A 7,459-nucleotide genomic window follows, 5' to 3' on the forward strand; every position below is an offset into this window, starting at 1 on the left:
AAATACTGGAAGCCAGTTAGATTTGAATCTCTGATAAACAATGGATAAGTGTTTGGTATAAGTATGTCCCAAATGGCCTGTGAGGTATACTTATACTTTTTTTATTATTATTATTTTACTCTTGGTGGCGCTGGGTCTTCACTGCTGCATGTGGGCTTTCTCCAGTTGTGGCGAACAGGGGCTACTCTTCATGCTGGTGTGAGGGCTTCTCCCTGTGAGGGCTTCTCTCGTTGCGGAACACAGGCTCCAGGCCTGCAGGCTTCAGTGGTTGCAGTGCTGGGCTCAGCGGTCGTGGTACACGCGCTAAACAGCTCTACAGTGTGTGGGATCTTCCCAGACCACGGATCAAACCTGTGTCCCCTGCACTGGCAAGTGAATCCTCATCATCTGTACCCCCAGGGCAGTCCATACTTTTAAAAAAGTATTTGTAGCTGAGATTCAAATTTAGCTCAGCCTCCTGTATCTCATCCAGGTATATTTGACCCTACCCGTGAAAAGCCCATCCAACCTTGGGAGCCAACCCGGTGTGAATGTGGCCTTTATCTGCCACCTGGGTTTAGTTCCTTTTTCTCTCCTGGGAGTGGGACTACCCATGTTGATCAGATGCCAAGGGTCCTATCCCGGATGCCATATTAGGAAGGCTGGGCATGGCCTGGAGGAACTGGGTTTGTTTGTTTTGTTGGGTAAAGATTTTTGCCTGCTTATATTATTGGGCAAGAGCTTGTTTTCTTTTGGGAGAGCCAGAAATATCCAGGCAGGCCTGGCCCCAGAAGGGCTGATGGACTAGATCAGAGCAGCTTCTTCCACGCTGTCCTTGAGGAAAGCCTCTTGTGGATTTTCAAGGCCCGGTGGCAAGAGAAAAGAAGAGACAGGAGAAGTTTTGCCTTAAGAGCAGACAGTCAGGGGCCACGGGAAGGGGGTGTCCAAGCTTAAAGACAAGTCAGGGACCATCTCTCCAACATGTTGGTATGAAAATACTCTAAAAATCTGCCAGAAGCTCTCTGGACCCCTTTCCTGCTGACTTCTGCTCATTCACAACAGTGCCCATGTTCCATGCGGGCTTCCACGATAGTTCAGTTGGTAAAGAATCTGCCTGCAATGCAGGAGACCCTGGTTCGATTCCTGGATTGGGAAGATCCCCTGGAGAAGGGTAAGACTACCCATTCCAGTATTCTGGCCTGGAGAATTCTGTATAGTCCATGAATCCTGTATAGTCCATGGGGTCACAAAGAGTCGGACACAACTGAGCAACTTTCACTTTCGTGTTACATCCACACCCCAACTTCCAGGAAGGCCTTCTGTCTTTAGTACCCAGCCTCAGACTCCCTCTGACTCCCTCTTTAGAAGTTTTCATCTTTAACCTAAGACAGAGGTCATCATGAGGAGTCCCTCTCTGCAGACTACTGCAGTGTGAACATCAGCCTCCCCTCCGGAAGCTGACCCTTGGTGAAGACCACCAGGCAACACTGGGACACCCAACACGACTCTGCTCTGACTGCCCTTCGGAGAGGAGCGGATGGTCATCACACCCTTGCTGGATGTTCTCCTAGAATTTGCTCCAGGCTCTCCTGGGCCCACCTGGGTCCTCCTTGCTGCCTCAAGGTAGAGTCGAAATCTCTTGCCTTGAGACAGACAATAATATGTCTGTTTACCTGGCCTTGCATCAAATTAGCTTTTTGGACTGGTTCCACCACTTCCTTTGATAGATAAAGGGGCTGAGGCCAAGTGGCCTGCTCGATGTCACACAGCAAGTGGGTGGCCAAACAACACCTTGAACCTGGATCTCTGGCTCCTAAGCGAGACTCCTTTCTGCTGTCACACACGCAGCCCTGGCCAGAGTGTATCAGGAGGGGTACACAGGCTGAGGAGGGCAAGAGGAGAAGCAGGCAGCAGAAGATGAGATGTTTAGGTAACATCACTGATTCAATGGACGTGAATCTGAGCGAGCTCCGGGAGATGGTGAAGGACAGGGGAGCCTGGCGTGCTGCAGTCCCTGGGGTCGCAAAGAGTCGGACACAGCCTGGCAGTTCTGCGTGTGGACAGAGTGCCTGCTTTTCAAAACCCAGGCCTTGCGCTTGGTGGATGTGTGACACCTTGCCCAGCCTCTCTCCTGAGACGATTCTGCACCCACTTTAATGTCGAATTCCAGAGATGGAAATTAGAGTGGTCTGGGGCAGCACTCACGTATCCACTCCCTCCCTGAGGGCCCTCCACGTGCCAGCCGCTGCTCTGGGCATTGGGGATGCAGCGTCGAAAAACACAAGCCCTGGCCTCCCGCAGCTCCTACCCTAGTCTCAGATACAGACGAAAAACATAGACGACTGTGCGAGATAAGGGAGCTGTGCTTGCGGAGAGGAAAAATCAAAATGGTGGGGCGGGGGGCGGGGGCCCACCTATGGGTCTCACCCTGGATTGTAGCTCCACCTAGTGGACATTTTGACAATTTCCCGGGCTTTTTCTGCCTGTCACAATAACGGGGGAGTGGGCAGCTTGCACGCCAGATGTTTAGCTGGCCAGTGCAAGCGCACCAGCATTCACTGGATCATGGAGAGAGCAAGAGAGTTCCAGAAAAACATGTACTTCTGCTTCACTGACTACACTAAAGCCTTTGACTGTGTGGATCACAACAAACTGTGGAAAATCCTTAAAGAGATGGCAGTACCAGACCACTTTACCTGTCTCCTGAGAAACCTGCATGCAGGTCAAGAAGCAACAGTTAGAACCGGACATGGATTGGGAAAGGAGTACGTCAAGGCTGTATATTGTCACCCTGCTTATTTAACTTACATGCAGAGTACATCATGTGAAATGCCAGCTGGATGAAGCACAAGCTGGAATCGAGATTGCCGGGAGAAATATCAACAACTTCAGATATGCAGATGATACCACTCTAATGGCAGAAAGCGAAGAGGAACTGAAGAGCCTCTTGATGAGGGTGAAAGAGGAGAGTGAAAAAGTTGGCTTGAAACTCAACATTAAAAACAAACAAACAAACAAACAAATCGGGCTTCCCTGGTGGCTCAGCAGTAAAGAACTCACCAGCCAATGCAGGAGACACAGGTTCAATCCCTGACCCAGGACGGTCCCACAGGTCTCAGAGCAACAAAGCCCATGCACCACAACTCCCGAGTCTGTGCTCTAGAGCCTGCAATCTGCAGCTGCTGCAGCCGCACACTCTAGAGCCCATGCTCTGCAACAAGAGAAGCCACCGCAGTGAGAAGCCCGTGCACCGCAGCTAGAAAGTAACCGCCCCACTCTCCACGACTAGAGAGAAGCCCTCATAGCAACAAAGACCCAGAACATCCAAAGATAGAAATAAATACATGAAATTAATATTAAAAAAACTAAAATCATAGCATCCAGTTCTATCACTTCATGGCAAATGGAGGAAAAGTGGAAGCAATGACATATTTCCTTTGCTTGGACTCCAAAATCATGGTGACAGTGACTGCAGCCATAAAATTAAGATACCTGATCCTTGGAAGGAAAGGCATGGTAAACCTAGACAGTGTATCAGAAAGCAGAGGCATCACTTTGCCCACAAAGGTCCATAGAGTCAAAGCTATGGTTTTTCCAGTGGTCATGTACGGATGTGAGAATTGGACCATAAAGAAGGCTGAGTGCCGAAGAATTGATAGTTTCAAGCTGTGATGTTGGAGAAGACTCTTGAGAATCCCTTCGATAGCAAGGATATCAAACCAGTCCGTTCTAAAGGAAATCAACCCTGAATATTCATTGGAAGGACTGATGCTGAAGCTGAAGCTCCAATACTTTGGCCACCTGAGGTGAAGAACGGACTCCTTGGAAAAGACCTTGATGCAGGGAAAGATTGAGGACAGGAGCCGGGGGTGGACAGAGGATGAGATGGTTGGATGGCATCACTGACTCGATGGATGTGAGTCTGAGCAAACCCTGGGAGTTAGCGAAAGACAGGGAAAGCTGGAGTGCTGCAGTCAGTGGGTTCACAGAGTCAGACGCGACTTAGCAACTGAACGACAAGCAGGCGTGCCAGACATCCTGAAGGGCACGAGACAAATGAAAGGATGAGAGACTGAAAACGTTCTTCCTTTGTGCAACTCTGGAATGTGCCAGCAGACATCTATGTAGCTGAAAACTCTGCTTATAATTATGTGAGCCTAGAACCTAAAACGGTTTTATAAATAAGCAGAAAGTATTTTGTACACAGATTTATCACTCACTGCATCTTCAGGAATTCAAGAACTGTGTATCTAATACACAGAGAGAAGGTTACATTTTGTCTTGCTTGGGACTCCACCAAGAACTGTTCACTGTTTTAAGAAATCACATCTCTGTGGAATTTGAGGCAGCACACTGCATCTTTGTGGGTGTTACATTTATAAGAACTCTAGGTGTAAGTGCAGAGAGCTGCCAGATCTACTTGTTAAAATACATAGTAAATGGTTAAACATTCATTTTCTTTTATTTCTCCTTTATGTTGTAGTACATCCTATTAATTTTTTTTTAAAGTATGTGCTTAGGTAGGTTTTATTTTCTGTGAATCTATCTTATGCTTATAAAATGTGATAAAAGGCGGGGCTTCCTGGCGGTCCAGTGGTTAAGATTCTGCCCTTCCAGTGCAGGGGGTGCAGGTTCAATCTCTGGTCAGGGAACTAAAATCCCACATGCCGCTCAGCAGGAAAAAAAAAAAAGAGTGATCAAAGGAACCAAAGATGCCAGTGAGCAGCGGCCCTACAGGAGGAAGGAAGGAGCTGTGATCATACCTGGGGAAAAGCGTTCCAGGCAGAAGGAACAGGGTGTTGTGTGTGCAGATATCAGAGTGAGGGGTGGGGGGTGAAGAGGAACCCATGGAAGTAAGGCTTGTGAGCCTTGGCAAAGACCGTGGCTCTGACCCTATCCCTAGGTCAGTGTGAGGACTCAGGATTGAGACGGCAGGCAGATATGTCCCAGAGGCCAGGACCAAGCAGGAAAGGGACATAATCTGATTTTTTTTTTTTTTTTTAAAGCTCACTGTGGTTGCCTGATGGACGGTAGCTAAGAGGCTAGTGCCAGGATCCAGCCTTGCCCGTGGCTTGGATTAGGGAAGGAGGCTAGAGGTGGCCAGATTTGTGATGTATCTGAAAGTAAAGTTGGACAAGACCCATAGGACTTGTCAGAAATGTGATTGAAACACACACACACAGCAGCCAAGGACTCACCCCTCAGAGAAAAGATGACAGAGGGAGGGAGCCGGCTAATCCACAGGGGATATGCAGCTTTGCAGTGAGGAGATTAAATTGAAAAAGGTTTTGCATTTTGAAAACACAAAGGCTCTCTAAAAATGTAAAAGATTAAGCCTAATTAAAAAGCATTTGTTAGTGTATGTCTAAGTTGGCAGTAGGTTTGGGGCATGGGGGTTCTTTCATTCCTGTTTTATGACTTGCACATGCAGGCTACATCGGGCTTCCCAGGTGGTGGTCGTGGTAAAGAACCCACCTACTGATGCAGGAAGATCCCTGGAGGAGGGCACGGCAACCCACTCCTGTATTCTTGCCTGGAGAATCCCGTGGACAGAGGGGCCTGGCAGGCTACGGTCCATGGGGTTGCAAAGAGTCAGACACGACGAAAGCGACTTAGCACACACGCACATGTATGTTACATATTTGGGGAGGCACGTGTTAAATATCACACAGTGGTATTTCTTTAAAAGCTTGGCACTGACAGCTTTTGTGCACCCAGGACTCAATTTCCTGGACAAAGCCAGAACTAGCCAGAGCATGGGTAGCATCAGAACGACAGGTGGAGGTCAAGAGAAGACTGAAGTGAGAGGTCAAGGGCTCAGAGCAGGACAATGGAGCTGGCGGAGCTGGACTTCAAGGGCTCAAGTAATGACCTCGATGCTTGTCACGTGACCTTGGGCAGGTTCCCTCACTTTTTCAAGACTTATCCTCATCTGTAAAATATGGACCATCATGGTGCCTCCCCCTAATATTACTGTGAGGACTGAAAAGAAAGAACACACACAAAGCTGCCAGCGTGATACCTGGCAGGCATGCTGTTTGCGTGGTGGCGATGGTACTTGAGGATGGGATCAGAAGATGGGAAGGGTTGTTAGCTGGATGCTCTTGAAGAGCAGCTACCTGAGTGCCCGTCTGCCCAGTAGGGCTCAGGCTAGAGAAGTGTCCAGGCTTTGTGCTGGACAGTGTCCTCCTTCAAAGGCACCCTGCAGTCCAGTCCTTTTGATGAGCACCTTCTTTCTTCAAGCAGAAGGCAAATCCAATCTCAGCTTCCCTGTGGCCTAGAGATTACTTTGTTCTGTACGTGTGTGTGTGTGTGTGTGTGCGCTAAATTGTTTCAGGCGTCTCAGACTCCTTGTGACCCCATGGACTGTAGCTTGCCGGACTCCCATGTCCATGGGATTCCCCACGCAAGAATGCTGGAGTGGGTTGCCATTTCCTCCTCCAGGAGATCTTCCTCCAGGGATCGAATCCGAGTAGCTTATGTCTCCTGCATTGGCAGGTGGGTTCTTTACCACTAGTGCCACCTGGGAAATAAGTACCTATAAGCAAGCTAAATGGAGCCCAAATTGTAACAAGGAGGCTATTTGACAGGGAGGGGGGGTGGGGGGAGGAAAGCAAAGGGATTGATATTATCTTAAGATGTGCATCTGGTCTGTCCCCATTTCCCTCGGCCAAGCTGAGGACGTAGCAGGGCCAGGGAGTTCTAGTGGTCAAGGAATTGGTACAAACGGGAGCAAGCAAGCACGGAAATAGAGTGAAGATAATGGGATCCAGTTGCTCACCACCAGAGAAGAGAGCAATGTCCTATTGGAAAAGAGGGCGTGCTCACTTCAGCAGCACATACACTAAAATTGCAACAATAGAGAGAAAATTAGCATGGCCCCTGTGCAAGGATGATGTGAAAGTTCAGGAAGCATTCCGTATTTAAAAAGAAAATAAAAGAAGGAAAGACTAAATTCTGAATGTTGAATTGGATTTAGAAATGCTGGTATAAATTCATGGTTTTTAAAAGGATGTATAGATGGAAGGAAATGGCAACCCACTCCAGTGTTCTTGCCTGGAGAATCCCAGGGACGGGGAAGCCTGGTGAGCTGCCGTCTATGGGGTCGCACAGGGTCCGACACGACTGAAGCGACTTAGCAGCAGCATAGATGGAAGAGTGGGCATTAGATGTGCGTATTAACCTATACATGCCTACACACACATATATACATGTGTATTGCCTAGTTTGGTCTGCCAGAAAGCCAAGAAGCAGTGTCAGCTTGGTATCAATAAGCGTACATAGCACATAGGTCATGGTTTCTAATCACCATTCTCCACTAAACCACTGAAACTCATGGTTCAAATGAAGAAGTCCAAGGCTAAGGCATGGAAATTACAAGAAAAGCCTGGAATATCTTGTGCCAAATGTTAGGATATACTAAAAACAAACAAAATGATGTGTGTATATCAAAGTAACACAAGAGTCAACTGAGTAGTGG

At 48.2% G+C, this 7,459-nt stretch overlaps 1 non-coding gene across 1 annotated transcript; it reads left to right on the forward strand.

Annotated features, from left to right (window-relative positions):
• Positions 1–6,799: 6,799 nt before the first annotated feature.
• LOC138984550 (U6 spliceosomal RNA) lies at positions 6,800–6,906 on the forward strand. The gene has a single exon (XR_011461834.1). It is a non-coding gene; the product is annotated as a U6 spliceosomal RNA (small nuclear RNA).
• Positions 6,907–7,459: the final 553 nt, after the last annotated feature.

Source organism: Bos mutus, chromosome 21, assembly GCF_027580195.1.
Source record: "Bos mutus isolate GX-2022 chromosome 21, NWIPB_WYAK_1.1, whole genome shotgun sequence".
In the NCBI taxonomy this organism is placed as follows: Eukaryota; Metazoa; Chordata; class Mammalia; order Artiodactyla; family Bovidae; genus Bos; species Bos mutus.